A 16945-nucleotide genomic window follows, 5' to 3' on the forward strand; every position below is an offset into this window, starting at 1 on the left:
AGATCAAGGAATGCAGCGAAACGCAGACTTGGTTCGCCTGCAGCCCGCTGTAGTATTAGCTAAATAAATTATGTTGAACAAGGCTTATTAAGCTGAACATCGCCACAATTGTTCTGCTATGTATCGGTACTTATTTTATTTGATTAACGTGTGAAGGACAAGCATTAAAAATAACAACAAATAGCTCATTATCTTGCAGATTGTCTCGTTTGATTATGAATGTAACGTTTATATAGTGGAACTACACTGTTTTATCAAAACCAAAGTGCCACGCAGTAACTTGGTATGCATGTATTTCAGCAGGAAATGTGCATTACCAAATTGGTATCAAATAAACAGTAACACAACAGCATTGGTAACACAACTTCCAAAGTTACAGTAAAATAAAAAGAACCCTGACTCGGACAATACACAATCCAACATGTTCAACAGAAGAGAATAAGTTATATTGTTTGTACACATGGTTCTTTACATATATATCGGTTTGTTTAAAGTTTCCAGGTGATGCAGACAGGATGGACCAGAGAGTGAGAGACAGAACTGGACTCCTCACAGCAGTGAACTTCAGCACAGGTACAAATACTCTTTTTTCATACTGTACAAAGAATCAAGAAAGATATTGGTTTAAATAAATGAAGTATTGACTTTAATACACTGATATACATTCCATTAAACAATACTAAATACTAGATCACCTACACATCAGTGAAGTTGAGGGTTTTTTCCATGCAAAGAGTTACATTTAGATGTTAACAAGCAATATGACTGTCAGCTTTCTAATTTAAGGTATTGAAGGCAAAGCTATTAGTGACAACTGCTATTTATCTCTCAATATTGTCTGTAAAAAACGTGGTAAAAGTTATGATTTCAGTGAGAGAACAGAGCAAGCTTCTACAGTTGCACTAAGTTTTGATAACAGTTAAATATTATTTTGATAATAAAATATATTTCAATGTTGATGAATTTCATACTGTTCATTCATAATCTGATTGTCTTTGTAGCTCACTGTTGAAATAAAATAAAACATTACAATTACAAAATAATTATATCTACAGCCCCTAAACACAAACACACCTCTTTCATAAATAACACACTTGTTCTGCAATAATATGTTTTATGTTTCCTGTAATTTTTGTTAGGAAAGGACATGCCTGAAAGACACGACTCAACATTTTCTCCTTCTCTGAGGGTCAAGAAGAACATCCAATAGGAAAATTAAAAGCTATTGTTATGAGATTTTAAGACCAGTACAGGACATTCACTAAGAAACTACTTTTATTGTGAAGTCAGCTGATCGAATGCACCTATTTCCACATCTACACTCCATCAGCTGATTAATTCTATTTGCCTCACTTTATGAGCTTCACAACATGTACCTTGTACCGCAGAGTTTGCAACGCAAATAAATGGGGCCAATCTTCAGTCAGATGTGAATGTGTAATCTAACATTTTCAGTAAGAATAATGGACAAAAGGGGTGCAAATACAAATTCAATTTATTGAAATCTGAACCAAAAGTTAATCAAACATGTTTTAAATAAAAAAGCACATATGGACAGAAGGTGTAAACCTATTAAATGTATAAGTAAACACATTTAGTCAAATAAAGTGACAGACTAGGCCTGATCAGGTGGTATCAGCTATGCATGGGCTCCTCCATCAGGCCTGGTCCTCCTCGCTGAGGAAAGACCCTCAGTCCTCTCCGGCCAAACCAACAGACAGGACGTCCATCACACGGAGGTTTCTCCCTGAAGTCTCTGCAGCTCTCTGGACACCACGCTGTCTCAATCCGTCCACACTGAATATGAGGGGGAAATGAAAATAATAAATGCTTTAGACAATAAGAAATATAAAGTTGACTGTTGAGTTGCTCAGTTTTTTTAGATTGTCAATACTATTACTGTATAACTAATATCCCAGGTTAAGAGGCACCTTCAAATAAAGATTGGTCTTTAAATACATTTTGTCTTTTGAATTGTTTGTCTAAAGTCAAGGATCTAGAACTGGTACTTATAGTTGTAATGATACAGTCTGGTTATAATGCTGTTTGGAGGAGGCCTCACAGGTAAGAGCACTAACTAGCTACCATCACATGCACCTTAGCTTAACTTAAATGTATTAAACGTATAATTAAGTGATAGCAAAATATAAATAACTAATGTCATGCAAACATATTAATATTTGCTTGATTCCAGTGTTGCATTTAGCACATTGCATACAAACGTTAAGGGATTTTAAGATTCTGAAGTATTATGCTAAAAACTCAATAACTTAGATTATTATTTATAGTTTTGCTGAATAGTTTCATGTCCGCTTACCTTAGAAACGTAAAATGTGACGGCAGTGTGCTGATGGGGAAGCATGTTAGCTTAGCTTCTTAGCTTGAGCTAGCTCTGTTACTTCCCAGCTGGAGGCAGAAGGTCCCGCCTCGGCTCCGCCTCTTTGCCCTTATTTGGAGCAGGATGTAGCAGGCGGGAGTTAGACTCAGACGTCACTGTCGAGGGCTTCTCGGCAACTCTGCAGAATCCTATGGGTGACGTCACGGACCCTACGTCCATTTATATATACAGTCTATGGGTAAAACTAATGAAAAATATAACAAAAATAATATTAAAAAAATATATATTTTAAAAAAATATATTTTTTTTAATGTTTTTAAATATTATTTTTTGGAATATCTTAGGCCCTCACAGAGGGCCTAGAGGGCCCTGACGGCTCGCCACTGGTCAAGAGGGGGAGAAAAAAAGATCTCCGTCCTCCGTGTTTTATTATATAGAGTCGTTATTCATTTGTTTTAAAGCTCACTAAATAACAAAGAAGACCTTTGACCGGCACTTTTCTAATTTTGACCGGAAGATTTAAACTTTAACGGACATCTTGACCGGCGAAAGAAACTGAAACTGAAACTCTGCCGCACGGTCCCCTCGTTCCTTGGAAGAGGCGGAGAGGTGGGTGTTTGTCATCTGCTGGGGACTAACCGGAGAGAATTACAGTGCTTGCCTCGACGGGGAGGGATTGCATTGAATTAAAGCAGCGGGAGCAAACGCTTGCCTCGGGGAGGGAGAAAAAAAGCCACAGCGGAGAATAAACAGAAGGGTAACCATGGTAACTATGGGCGGGAAGTCTTCTTCGCTGCTTTTGTGGCAGACTACAGCGCCACTTACAGGCCTGGCATATGTACTACAGCGTCTCCAGCGCTTTCGAGCGGCAATGGCCGGCCGTGGCCCAACCCCACATTCCCCTGATAGTTGGAGAGTTGGCCCAATAGCCGTAGCGCCACTTCTGTGACGTCATAGAAGTGTTCAAATCTGGATCAGTCTGTATCAGATCCGTTGCAGCCCCTTTTTTAGAGATGTGGGTATGGAGGAAAATAGAGAGGGTTGTGTTTTCTGACACTTGGTGAGTTCCCTGGAACACCGGGGACACATATTCATGTATAAAAGACGTACAAAAGTGCATTTTGCATGATAGGTCCCCTTTAAGTTAAAGTAGAAGTATCAGAGTGTAGGAATACTCTGTTACAAGTGAAAGTCCTACAATCAAAATGTCAAAATTACAAAAGTATTGGCATTAAATATACGTAAAGTATCAAAAGTACTCATTATGCAAATTGGCCCAATCACAACCATATATATTATATGTTTTGATTATAATATAACACCATGCGTGTCATGATGGCACATAACAGCTCGCGGCCGCAGATTACTCCGGGTCCCAGACCCCCCCCATACCCCGAAAATATTTTTATTGCAGATCTACATGAATCACACAAACGACCTATTTTGGATTCAAAACGGCGAATTTCGCCGAAAGGTGACAAGTTTGCATCCCTGAATAATGTTCTGGGCTGACAGTGCCTTATTTTCAATTTGAAAACACATGGCAATTTTATTAATACAGCAGATGAAAAGATTTGCAATTCTTCATGGGTGTCATTGGCTCTCTAGATAAAGGCAGTATCTGTTTGCTAACCTCAGATATTGATTTATTTAAATAAGTGACCTTTGAATACATATTGCAAACATAGCCTTAAAAAGGTGCAGGAAAAGGACTTCAAATATTACTTAAAGACTGGACTTTTTAATTCAGTCAAGAGAAGAGTAAAGCGAAGAAAGGAAAGAAAATTGTTATAAGGGGTTATTAATGACAGACATAATATGGCTAGGGAGGCTGTGGCTGATCGTGCGTTGATCTTCGGATCAGGGGGGACTGGTTCAATCTCCACTGCAGTCAACATGTCGTTGTGTCCCTGGGCTTCACCCCAAATAGCTCCTGTGAGGATGTCCACAGTATTGAGTGTATGTAAGTCGCTTTAAGGTAAAAGCAACTAACAAGTGACATGTAGAGGTCAGTGGCACTCAGACTCTACAGGGGTCATTTTGTGATCATGGGGCATCACCCTTGTACAGCATCAGGACAATATCTCTATGGAGTCAGACACTGAAAGTGTGCTGGAGGCTGATTCGTTGACTGGGACAGATGGAAAGATGAGGCTGATGAGACTGAAGAATCTGCGAGGAACGAACTAGGGGCAGAGAAATAATCATATTTTAACCCTTTAATTGCCAGACCAAGAAGAAATCTATGGACAAATTATTTCTTTGCATTTTTTTATCAAATAGGACAAATAACCACAAACCATTTTAATTTGTTTTACTGACCACACAGTTTTGTTTTTATGAGCCTCTACCAACTGGTCGAGCTGGTCAACAATCATCATATAGTACAGTATTTGTATGCATCAAACTCAAATAAAACACAAACTCAAATACATTTTTTTCTTTAATGGAAGATGAGCAATATATACAACCAGATATATTCATAAAAAATAATAAATTATTATTGTAAAACAAAAAAGAAATGGAAAAAAGTAATGGAAAGTGTTTTTCATTATAAAAGGTTTGGCCTAACAACAAACAACTGGCCTAACAGCAAATGTCTATATCCTGTGTTGGCCTAACTTGCTCATCTGTGTGCAACTTTGGGCTGCATTTCATGCATGAAAGGTGCTATATAAATTATTATCGCTCTTTCACTCTGAGACTCATAAGGCAGTACTAGATTTAGTAATATTACCATGAATCTAGCTATTTATTTACCATATTTTATTGGAAAACATCTCTGAAACTCTGAAAAAGTCATATTGCTAGTTTACCATAAAAGGCCAATTCGACCAGTTGGTTGAGCATATTTTCAAAAAAGTAATTACACCCTTGTTACAAAAATGTTTTGTGCATCAACTTATATAATTCTGTTCAGTAAGTGCTCTGACACTAAAATATGTCAAAAATGATATGGTTACCTTACAAAAGTTGACCAAAAAGAGTGATTTCTTCAGGAGTGATTTTTAGCATGCCAACTTTCTCAGTGGAAGCTAGCTGAAGGGCATTCTGTTCGAACCACAGTGACATCTAGAGGTTGTTTTGTGCATAACATGTCAACCAAACTATGGCTGAATCAGATGGAGTTACACTTTTTTATTTATTTTTCAACAAGATATCAAAACACAAAATGTGCTCTACCAAATGGTGGCGCTGGCTGCTAAAGGTTAAGACAGCATCACCATAAGAGGCCAACAAGAGTGACAGGGTGTGTCACTTTGCTGATTGCTGAAGGATAGACCAGCTATGCAGGATATTCTCTGAAGATTTCCCAAGGGGTACAAGCTGCTGCTGGAGTACTGACTGGAAGTAGTGCTGATATCATGTCTACCATATCCTCTTAAAATACTCTGTCCAACAATATAAGTCTAATGACACATTTTTATTTAAGATGCATTCTTGTACTAAGGAGGGGAATTTGAAAGAGAATACCTGAAAAAGTACTTGTTGGTGTAGTTAAATTAGTATACTGAGTCAAACAGTATCACTCTCATTAAGAATTTATGGCAGAAAATCATTTTATCTCTCATCAAAGATAGCAGAAAACATGCATCATTGTACTCAAGAGGGGAGTTTGACAGAGTACACAGTAAAAGTACTCTAAATAGTATTTATCAATCCTCAACCTCCAAGCTATTTTAATATAGATTTGAAGAAAAAAACCTCGATGCTGACTTGACCACGCAAACGGGAAATACGGCCGCATCAATTCAGCAGTGTCAGTAACATAAAACAGAGAGGTACTCATACTTTATAAGATAGGGATTCATGACAGTGCAAGACAGACAGCCAGATAGACAGATCGCGAGACAGACAGACAGACCAACAGACCGACAGACGCGCACACACATACGCACCCACACACGGACAGACTGTCTTCTGTATGTTTTGCATGTAGCCATATATTCAATGTATATTCGTGCAAACACGCACTGCACTGTCTAGGCAAAGAGTATGAACCTTTATTTTGAAGAGTACAGGGCAAGCATAGAGCAAACTAGCCAATCAGAAGCAAGGAGGCACTGGAGACCCACCCACCTATGGAAACAAAACAATAGAGTGGTATACTTGTTTTAACAGTAAGAACAGAAAAACGAAAAAACGAGCTGAATTTCCGTGTTTTGGTTTTGGGGCAAAATTGAAAAACAAAAAAACGACCCGTTTCTGTTTTATTATTAGTTTCAATTAGAACTAAAAAACTAACGGTTAAAACGTACCTTGGTCTGGTAAGACATAAATGTTGTTTTATTGCTATTGGAATTATATTTGCTTCCCCTCTTTATCAAATTGTGTTCTCAGATAAGAGAGGCTTTTTAAACACTTATAGGAAGTTGTTAGCATGATTTGGAACAGATATTGTTGAGGTTATTTGATAAAAATAGAAATTACTTATTGACAACTGATAATGCATGTCAGCTTTTCATGTGCCACATTGTCTTATTAATATTTGTGGTGCTTTAACGTATACATGGCCAGTCTATCGCACTTTAAGGACCACAAAAAAACAATATAGGTCACAAATCTTAACAGCCTGCTGACCTGTAAAGGTGTCATAGACATTCACTTGATGTACGTCTTATTTTTCACTTGTAAAGCAAGTTCACCGGTTTTCAAGTATGTTCGCACACAATAGTCAGGGGCGCATACACTCACTGTATTTAATCCTCCTTCCCTACTAATCTTATACAATTCCTTCCTAAGGCTCTTTGAACGTGACTCAAAGTATTTGTGCTTGAGTGTTACGTAGTGATGTCACTTTGTTAAGGAAGTAAACAAATCTAGGCATTTCAGGCAGGGGGGGAGAGTATGTGGGAGAGAACCCCATCCTTCTGGAGGGAATTTGGGGATTTTAGCCTTTTTGACTATTTACATCCACAAAAACGTATATAACACTCTACAGGAAATCCAAAACCCCAAAAAGCATAATAGAGCCTCGTTTTAAATGTAAGTGAAAAGTTTTGAACGCATATTTTAATATCCTAGGTCTAGATCTTGTCTAAATACTCTATGGACATGTGTCTATGTACATTACAGATTATTAACCCAGCTTTACTGCTCCAATGGTGCTGTGGAAATGATCTCAGAAGGTCAATAGTCTATTACAGTGAACATTTGAGGCAATTATTATATGTACTTTGCAACATGTTTTATGAAGACCCTGGTGAAGGCCACCAGCAAAACATATTCTTAAACTTGACTTGAAATTGAAACCTCCGGTTTAGGTTTCAAGTAGGCACCAGACACCTGCTCTGAACATGTAGTCCCACATGTTCACAGTGACAGAATACATATCCTCATGGCTAAATCATAAAAAACACAAAAATCGCCTTTAAAGATCAACCTCAAGTCCAGGTTCGCTAGAAAGGATGTGCAAAGACAACATGCACATTCTGTTCAATTAGGTGGTATTTATTTGGAAATCCAGAAGTTAGTTTGCATTTGAGAGCAAATCCATTTAAAAAATGTCCAATCAATAGTTTAGTTCTTTTTTGTTGTAACAATATTATTTATAAAGCTCCACATTTTATCTAAATAAAGTCTAGGATTTAGTCGTTGATTCACCTGCATTGGTTATAGCTGCTCAATTAAACTACACAGTTCTTAAAAAACGTATCATCACCTGTGCAGAAGATTACCTTTTTCCTGAAAATAATTTAAAGACACTGGGAGTTCAATACCACAGATGTCTTGTCTTTTGGCCGGATCATTAGACCATTCTAGAAACTGGTAACCAAAATGAATTTTAGATTTGGAAAAGGAAAGGAGTGGCTTGGAAATCCTCAGAACTGTAAGGACTTTTGATGCTAAACCAGCAACAACGATAAGCAATTACCATGAAGCAGTTATCCCTCTAATAAAACAAAAATAATGTTGAAACTAGTTGTCCTAAAGCCAAAAACATGACCATAAAGCAAGTCAGGGTTAACATGATGCAAGTGAAGTGATGAAAAAGCAACACAAAGACTTCTGCTCTGATGACTTACATAAACCTTTGGGACTTTTATTCAAAAAAGTTTATCCAAAATCATAATGATCCACCATCAGCACCTATGGACGTAGTATCCCGTTACGTATCCTATAATGTAGATGGACACCAATGCAGCCAAAGCTCCGGCCGTCTTCACTGCTACTCCAGAGCTGCCGTTACACACACTGCTGTAGATCCTGTGAAAGTAAAAGAGAGGGAGGCAGAGTCAGGGTTAACAGCATTTAGTCGAATGTTGTGACTCATTACCTGTTTTTCAACACATTGTCACTTCATTTTGACTATAAGGTTTTAGAAAACCTAGTACTAAATATTTCAATTTGTGTCAAGTTAAAATGGCCCTTATGTAATTAAGGGTTTTCCCTTTGATGTAGTGTAATATATAAGTTGTTATGCTACTACGTCCGTAATACAGTGACATCACTATGTAACACGTCACGCCCCAACACATTGTACGTGAAAGGCATCTCTAAGCGTTTGGCCAATCACAACAAAGCCGGCCAGCTAACCAATCAGAGCAGACTGGGCTCTGGTTTCAGCAGAGGGTGAAAAGAGGTGCAAAGCCGCACAGGCATTCTCAGTATGAGAAAAGTAAAGACCTTTTTGAAGATTAAAGCATGGAGACATGTCACAAAAGAGGCTCAATTCTCAAAACCAATATGAACATGAAGATAAGCATGATAGGGCCCCTTTAATGGTTAACTTTGTATTTTGTGACATGAAATATAACCGCATAAAAATCCTTCCATTCATGTCCCAGTATTTTGTCTCATCAACATCTATACTTTTAAACTAGTTTTTGTTTTCTTGTGGCAGCAGAAAATCTTCGGCAATATGACAATTTAATATTTTACATTATTGCCTGTGTCTCACCTCTGTGAAGTAGTCTGTGATGATGCCTTTACGTCCATGTTGATGTTGTCCTCGTTCCAGCGGTCATACTGCACGCTGCCCGCGCTGGTAGTGTTAGGGTCCATGAGGAAATAGCTTCTTCCTCTACCTGCTGCCTAGAGTCACTGATAGACCAGATAAGGATCCCTCAGAGTCGCTGCTTAGCCTGGACACACACAATGTCTATTAAGTATTATACAAATGTTAGGTTGAACATGGAATTATTGTGTAGTAATGATTACATCAAAAGTAACTTACTGCTGGCAATTTATCAAATAAAAGCTTCAAGAACCTGCACTTTAAATTAAGTCTAAACATATTTTACTAAATATGACATTTAAAATTAGTTTAGGTGTCATTGAGCATTTTCATTGGCACTTTTGACAGCGTCAAACCACCATGCCATGCTGATAATGCGTTTACATTACCAGGATTTGCGAACCGAGTTGTGCCGAATCGCTCTAAATTATAACTGAATCTCTGAAACTAAATTTTCTTTCCTGTGTCCCTGTTTGTTCTTTTAGATATCTGCTTAATTTTCACAATTTCACGTTCGCTTCAAGTTTCTGCTGTATCAGAAGTCACGTCAAGTTACAGCTGATGAAATCGCAGCATTACACGGTTTGCCACTTCACAATAAAAGCATTTAAATAACAAATAACGATGGACCTTTATTTTGAAGAATTGACGGGAATGTTTTTATCACCAATTTAGCGGAGCTGTTTTTAGCGTACTTTAAACTAGTAGAAAGATTAAGCAGCAGTACTAATGTTGGACTTTTATTTTTGAAACTGTGTTTTTTACAGTGTTTTAGATCTGATCATTTAACCAATAGTCACAGCCGTTCTGTGGAACCATGGACCCCTTCAAAACCGGTTAGCCCTGTTGTTAAATAAATGCGAGCTGCGTGATGGCATATATGGAAAAACTTCACATGTCAGTCAACTATTTCGAGAGTTTAATCAACTCTGGAGCTTAATCTGATGACATGACTGAAGTAATCAGAGTCAAAAGCAGTGATTTAATTTGATTTGATCATTGTCACCCTAATCAGAATTCACTTTACATTCCCCATATTCAAATACACGGAATGAGTGCTCACCTGTATGGGTCTGAAACACTTTACAATCTACAAAGCTCAGCTGCGCACGTTTAAAGACTGAGAGAGCACTGCCTCCTGCTTGTTATGAGACCTTGGTCATAGTTCATGTGTCCACTGAGGTGAGCCTGTCATAAATCAATTTCTTATATGACTCTTGGTGATAAGGGGCACTTTAAGCTTGTAGTCTCTGGTTTCGTCACATCTTGTGCAGATAGTGGACTGCAAAGCACAATTCTTGTTGCTAGTGTTGTAGATTTTCAGGATATTACTCCCCTGCATGAAAGTGTGATTTGGTACAATATAAAATCACTTTGGTATTTCAAAGATATTCTATTTGACTCTATGTACCTTTATTTACCTATTAGTTTCAAGATGATCTGAGACCTATTTAAGATGTTGGCAGAGTTCATAGCTTCTAACTATACATACAAACACCAATCATGCTTGCTCCAGCATAGCGCCAAGCTAAATGGACCTAGAGCCCAATAATGTTACCAGCCACGTCTATTAACGGCAGCTTCCTTAGTGATCTGTTGCACTTGGTAAGGCTGCTATGATAACAAATTAAGAGACGTATACAATCATAACCTAAAGGCACCTTAACAGATGTTGTACACACCAGGCTTACCTTTAAAAGGACAATCCTAGTTGAAGTACTACAAGTAATGACGACTATTTTACTTTTAAATGCAGATTAAACATTTATTGCAGAATTCAAACCGGTAACACTACGTTTTATAATTAGTTTGGTTTCTCAGATATATTGATGAGTAAAAGCATAATGTAGCCAGATAAAAAGAGCTTGAATAGCTCAGTGACCGTGTTGAAGGAGAGGGAGAGAGAGTGCCCGGCCTACCAATTCTCCCATGGTGAACTGAAGAGCTGGTATAGAAATCCTGTGATTTAATCCAAAATCCACAAACTGAAATTGTAATCCAAAACTAGTTGGTAGTGGGATTCATAGACTTCTCTTTATCTCCTGAATGTGTGTGCATTGCAGACACTTTTGTGTGTGCGCCGATAGCGCTTTCTAAGCCCTTTTCTTTTCCAAGGATATTTACCAAACCTCACAGAAAAAACTTCCCGAACTGTCATCTTCCAGTACTCTTCATTCAGTATACACATAATCACCCTTAAACATCATTATAATCCTATAATCAATGTCTCAAATCAAACAAGTTATCCTTTATCTTTTATTATATTGGTTTCTAACAATACAAACATTATCACATTTATTAATTATTACATGCATGTAATCCATTTATACTCAATTTGTTTCTGTGTTTTTTGGCATTATGCTCTGATGTTTGCATAATAAGCAGAGAGAAAATCTAAACTCCATTCACCGAACTTGAAACCATTGAAGTATCCTATGACGAAGGCCGACACCAGTGCAACCAAAGCTCCTGCCACCACTGTTACTTCAGAGCTGCTGTTACACCTTTTTCTGTGGACCATGTGAATGTAACAGAGAGAGAGGCAGAGTCAGGAAAAACAGCATTTAGTCATCTATTTACTGATAACATATTATGACCTGGTTTCACCACATTGTCAGATTTAGAATTTAAATGTTTACACAAAGCCTATTGGAGCTATTCATTGTTGTGTATTATATAATAGTTAAAGGGGCACTATTATGCACATTTTCAGGATCATATTTGTATTAAGTGCCTCTACTGTGACATGTTTAAATGCTTTAATGTTCAAAAAGGTTTTTATTTTCTCATACTGCCTGTGCTGCAGCACCTCTATTCACCCTCTGTCTGAAACCAGAGCCCAGTCTGCTCTGATTGGTTAGGTGGCTGGCTGTTGGGATTGGCAAAAAAGATGTCCCGCCCCTTAGCCTATCACGTACAATGTGATGGAGCGTTAGCTAATAGAAGCGATTGTTATCTAGTGATGTCCAATGGAGGCCTTTAAGGCAGGGGGGGGGGGGGGGGGGGAGAGACACTCCCTGGAGGGAACACAGGGATTTTAGCCTTTACCATAAGCCTTTAATAAAGGCAAAGGAAACCTCCCAAAAGCATAAAAGTGGCCATTTAAACTTCTTTTTTCAGTGCAGTTTTCTATGGACTAGTTTCGGCATCATTATTTAGTGTGTTCATTTATGAAAATTAGAGTAGTATTTATATACATATATTTTTTTTTAACATGGCAACACACAGGGTCAGCAAAGAGGTAAAAGCCGTTGTTCATTGATCATTTTGATCTTGGCAAAAAAAAAAACACTGAGAAATGTTTGTTTGATTTGTTTGTTTTTGGCATAGCCACTATTAACTAGTACTAAACAATGTAACTGGTGTCAGAGGCTAACGTTATAATTTATGACATTTTGTGAATTCAATCACATCAAACTTATACATCAGATTTCATTTATGTCCCAGGATATGGTTTTATCTCGTCAGCATCTTCCAACATTTAGCTAGGTTTGTTCTTGTTAGCCGCGTTCAAACCGCATACCATCACACCACATACATCACACCACATACCATCAGAAAGTTCTTAGCAATATGACAACTTTGTTTTTGTGTGTTTTGGTCTCACCTCTGCACAGTAGACTGTGATGCCACTACACTCATGTTGTCCTCGTCCCAGCTTCCCACACTGTAAGTGTTGGAGTCCACGTTGGAGGTGTTTTCCTCTTTGTGCTGCCAGGGGTTACTGATCACGATATACTGCATCTCTTGATTTGCTTGCAGTGCACGGCTCAGCCTGGACACATAAGCTGTTTGTCAAGCATACTATTTGTTTTTCCAAGATAAAAAATATGACATTAGCACAATGAACAAATGCAATTTGGTTATTGGTTGGTTGACTTTGGCAGTCATGATAGTCAGTGTTCAGCATGTATTTCTTGTCAGTTGCTGTTAAGGGCATGAGGTGGGAGAAGTACTCAGATATTGTACTTAAAGTGGACCTATCATGCTATATTTAAATGATATATTGTAGGGCCATACCTATATAAGGTATATTTATACGTTTCTGTTTTCAAAATACCAAACAGATCATGCATTTTAGCCATGCCTCATTTCGCTCTATGTGCTGTTTGCTGTCTACGGGGCTGATCTCTGTGAGCTGCAGCTGACCACGCCCCCCTGCAGGAGAGGGGAGCCGTGCTCTGATCAAGTCAAGAGCAGTGGCGAGCCGTGAGCTTTATACCTAGGCCCTCTGACCCCCACCCCTTCCCTCGAAAAAAAGACGTTATTACGTCACAGCGTATACTTCAGCGGAATATCAAAACAACGGCCCAGGGTGCAAAACGCATCAATGACAGCGACCCTCTACCACACAAAACAACACCTGTGAACCCAATTTGTGTTCTTTGACATTGAAAATGATATTGCATTGTGTTTGTTACTTTCATTGCAGTTGTATGTTTTAAGTGTAATTTGGCATGCTTTTATTTTGAAGGCGAGTTCACGCTGTTGACAGGAAGTTGTTGTTGCTATGGAAACAAGAACAGTTTCACAGCGGGCGGAACTCGTCATAAAGTCCGCGATAATAAAACCCACCCATTTAGAGGGAAGATATGATTGGTCAATTGTACTGTCATTTGACATTACTCTCTCGTTCAGTTACTATAGCGGGCCCTCTGTGAATCGCAGAGAGGCCCGCTATAGTAACTGACATTCAAACAGAGACTGAACAGGCAGATTCGAAGGATTTATTTCTTTGGAAATGTTATTTTATTAAATCAAGTTTTTTTTCGGTAAAACCAAGCGGCAAACTCTGGGGAAGAGCCGGGACGCCAATGCGGAAGTGCCACAAACTGCAGTTCATATATTGGCCGATAGGCGCTGACTGCAGAAAGGAGCAATTTCCATAGAGCCCCATGTTAAAATGCCCAATTTCACAGCCTAAAAAAACATGTTTCTACCTATGGATCCAATAAATATTATTATGAATATAGTTAGATTCCACCTTCATGATTATGGATCTGTGAGTGAATTGTTTTCTAACACGACCCTTTTATTTATATTAGGTCTTAAAGTTTTTGCATAAATTAGGGCGTGGTCACTTTGATGGACAGGTACGTGCCTCACTGTCAGCTAACAGCAATTTGTCCACTCTGCTAGGCTACAACGTTAGTTAGATGTAGTTGCTGTACTTGACCCTTTAGCCGTGTTCGTGGTGATTGTGCCTTTTAGGGAATATTGTTACAAATACCAGACAATTGAAATGTAGTGCTGTGCGCTTGAATGTACTAACAGACCTTCCAAGAAGTCTACTCTCAGCTTTTTTCGGTGAGTAAAATGATAATATTATACATGTTAATCCCGTTAGCAGGTGTTTGTGTGCTTGTTAGTTTAGCTTGTTATGTAGCTTATTATGTAGCTTATTAGCCAGCTAAGGACGCAACCCTTTATACATGTGTATATATATATATATACAGTTTAGTTTATGATTCAGCATTTTATAGTATATGGCTGTGACGCCCATAATGCTAAACGGGAGCAAATGTTAAAAGGGGACCCAATTATCCCAGTGGTGGCCGCCGGAGTCCACGCCGGCCGAAGCTAACGGAGCCGCAGGGGGCTAGCTCGCTAGCGCGTCCCGGCGGCTCCGTTAGCTTCGGCCGGCGGCGGAGTCCGGCATTATAACTGGAGATCAAGGAATGCAGCGAAACGCAGACTTGGTTCGCCTGCAGCCCGCTGTAGTATTAGCTAAATAAATTATGTTGAACAAGGCTTATTAAGCTGAACATCGCCACAATTGTTCTGCTATGTATCGGTACTTATTTTATTTGATTAACGTGTGAAGGACAAGCATTAAAAATAACAACAAATAGCTCATTATCTTGCAGATTGTCTCGTTTGATTATGAATGTAACGTTTATATAGTGGAACTACACTGTTTTATCAAAACCAAAGTGCCACGCAGTAACTTGGTATGCATGTATTTCAGCAGGAAATGTGCATTACCAAATTGGTATCAAATAAACAGTAACACAACAGCATTGGTAACACAACTTCCAAAGTTACAGTAAAATAAAAAGAACCCTGACTCGGACAATACACAATCCAACATGTTCAACAGAAGAGAATAAGTTATATTGTTTGTACACATGGTTCTTTACATATATATCGGTTTGTTTAAAGTTTCCAGGTGATGCAGACAGGATGGACCAGAGAGTGAGAGACAGAACTGGACTCCTCACAGCAGTGAACTTCAGCACAGGTACAAATACTCTTTTTTCATACTGTACAAAGAATCAAGAAAGATATTGGTTTAAATAAATGAAGTATTGACTTTAATACACTGATATACATTCCATTAAACAATACTAAATACTAGATCACCTACACATCAGTGAAGTTGAGGGTTTTTTCCATGCAAAGAGTTACATTTAGATGTTAACAAGCAATATGACTGTCAGCTTTCTAATTTAAGGTATTGAAGGCAAAGCTATTAGTGACAACTGCTATTTATCTCTCAATATTGTCTGTAAAAAACGTGGTAAAAGTTATGATTTCAGTGAGAGAACAGAGCAAGCTTCTACAGTTGCACTAAGTTTTGATAACAGTTAAATATTATTTTGATAATAAAATATATTTCAATGTTGATGAATTTCATACTGTTCATTCATAATCTGATTGTCTTTGTAGCTCACTGTTGAAATAAAATAAAACATTACAATTACAAAATAATTATATCTACAGCCCCTAAACACAAACACACCTCTTTCATAAATAACACACTTGTTCTGCAATAATATGTTTTATGTTTCCTGTAATTTTTGTTAGGAAAGGACATGCCTGAAAGACACGACTCAACATTTTCTCCTTCTCTGAGGGTCAAGAAGAACATCCAATAGGAAAATTAAAAGCTATTGTTATGAGATTTTAAGACCAGTACAGGACATTCACTAAGAAACTACTTTTATTGTGAAGTCAGCTGATCGAATGCACCTATTTCCACATCTACACTCCATCAGCTGATTAATTCTATTTGCCTCACTTTATGAGCTTCACAACATGTACCTTGTACCGCAGAGTTTGCAACGCAAATAAATGGGGCCAATCTTCAGTCAGATGTGAATGTGTAATCTAACATTTTCAGTAAGAATAATGGACAAAAGGGGTGCAAATACAAATTCAATTTATTGAAATCTGAACCAAAAGTTAATCAAACATGTTTTAAATAAAAAAGCACATATGGACAGAAGGTGTAAACCTATTAAATGTATAAGTAAACACATTTAGTCAAATAAAGTGACAGACTAGGCCTGATCAGGTGGTATCAGCTATGCATGGGCTCCTCCATCAGGCCTGGTCCTCCTCGCTGAGGAAAGACCCTCAGTCCTCTCCGGCCAAACCAACAGACAGGACGTCCATCACACGGAGGTTTCTCCCTGAAGTCTCTGCAGCTCTCTGGACACCACGCTGTCTCAATCCGTCCACACTGAATATGAGGGGGAAATGAAAATAATAAATGCTTTAGACAATAAGAAATATAAAGTTGACTGTTGAGTTGCTCAGTTTTTTTAGATTGTCAATACTATTACTGTATAACTAATATCCCAGGTTAAGAGGCACCTTAAAATAAAGATTGGTCTTTAAATACATTTTGTCTTTTGAATTGTTTG

At 38.1% G+C, this 16945-nt stretch overlaps 1 long non-coding RNA gene across 2 annotated transcripts; it reads right to left on the reverse strand.

Annotated features, from left to right (window-relative positions):
- Positions 1-7937: 7937 nt before the first annotated feature.
- On the reverse strand, positions 7938-10441 carry LOC117494446. 2 transcript variants are annotated; one of them, XR_004557071.1, is made up of 3 exons: positions 10360-10441; positions 9240-9423; positions 7938-8545 (listed from the first exon to the last, which is right to left on the reverse strand). It is a non-coding gene; the product is annotated as an uncharacterized LOC117494446 (long non-coding RNA). The 2 variants fall into 2 exon arrangements; XR_004557072.1 differs by having other exon boundaries at positions 9240-9440; positions 10360-10392.
- Between the last annotated feature and the right edge of the window lie 6504 nt (positions 10442-16945).

This window comes from Trematomus bernacchii, unplaced genomic scaffold, assembly GCF_902827165.1.
Source record: "Trematomus bernacchii unplaced genomic scaffold, fTreBer1.1, whole genome shotgun sequence".
In the NCBI taxonomy this organism is placed as follows: domain Eukaryota; kingdom Metazoa; phylum Chordata; class Actinopteri; order Perciformes; family Nototheniidae; genus Trematomus; species Trematomus bernacchii.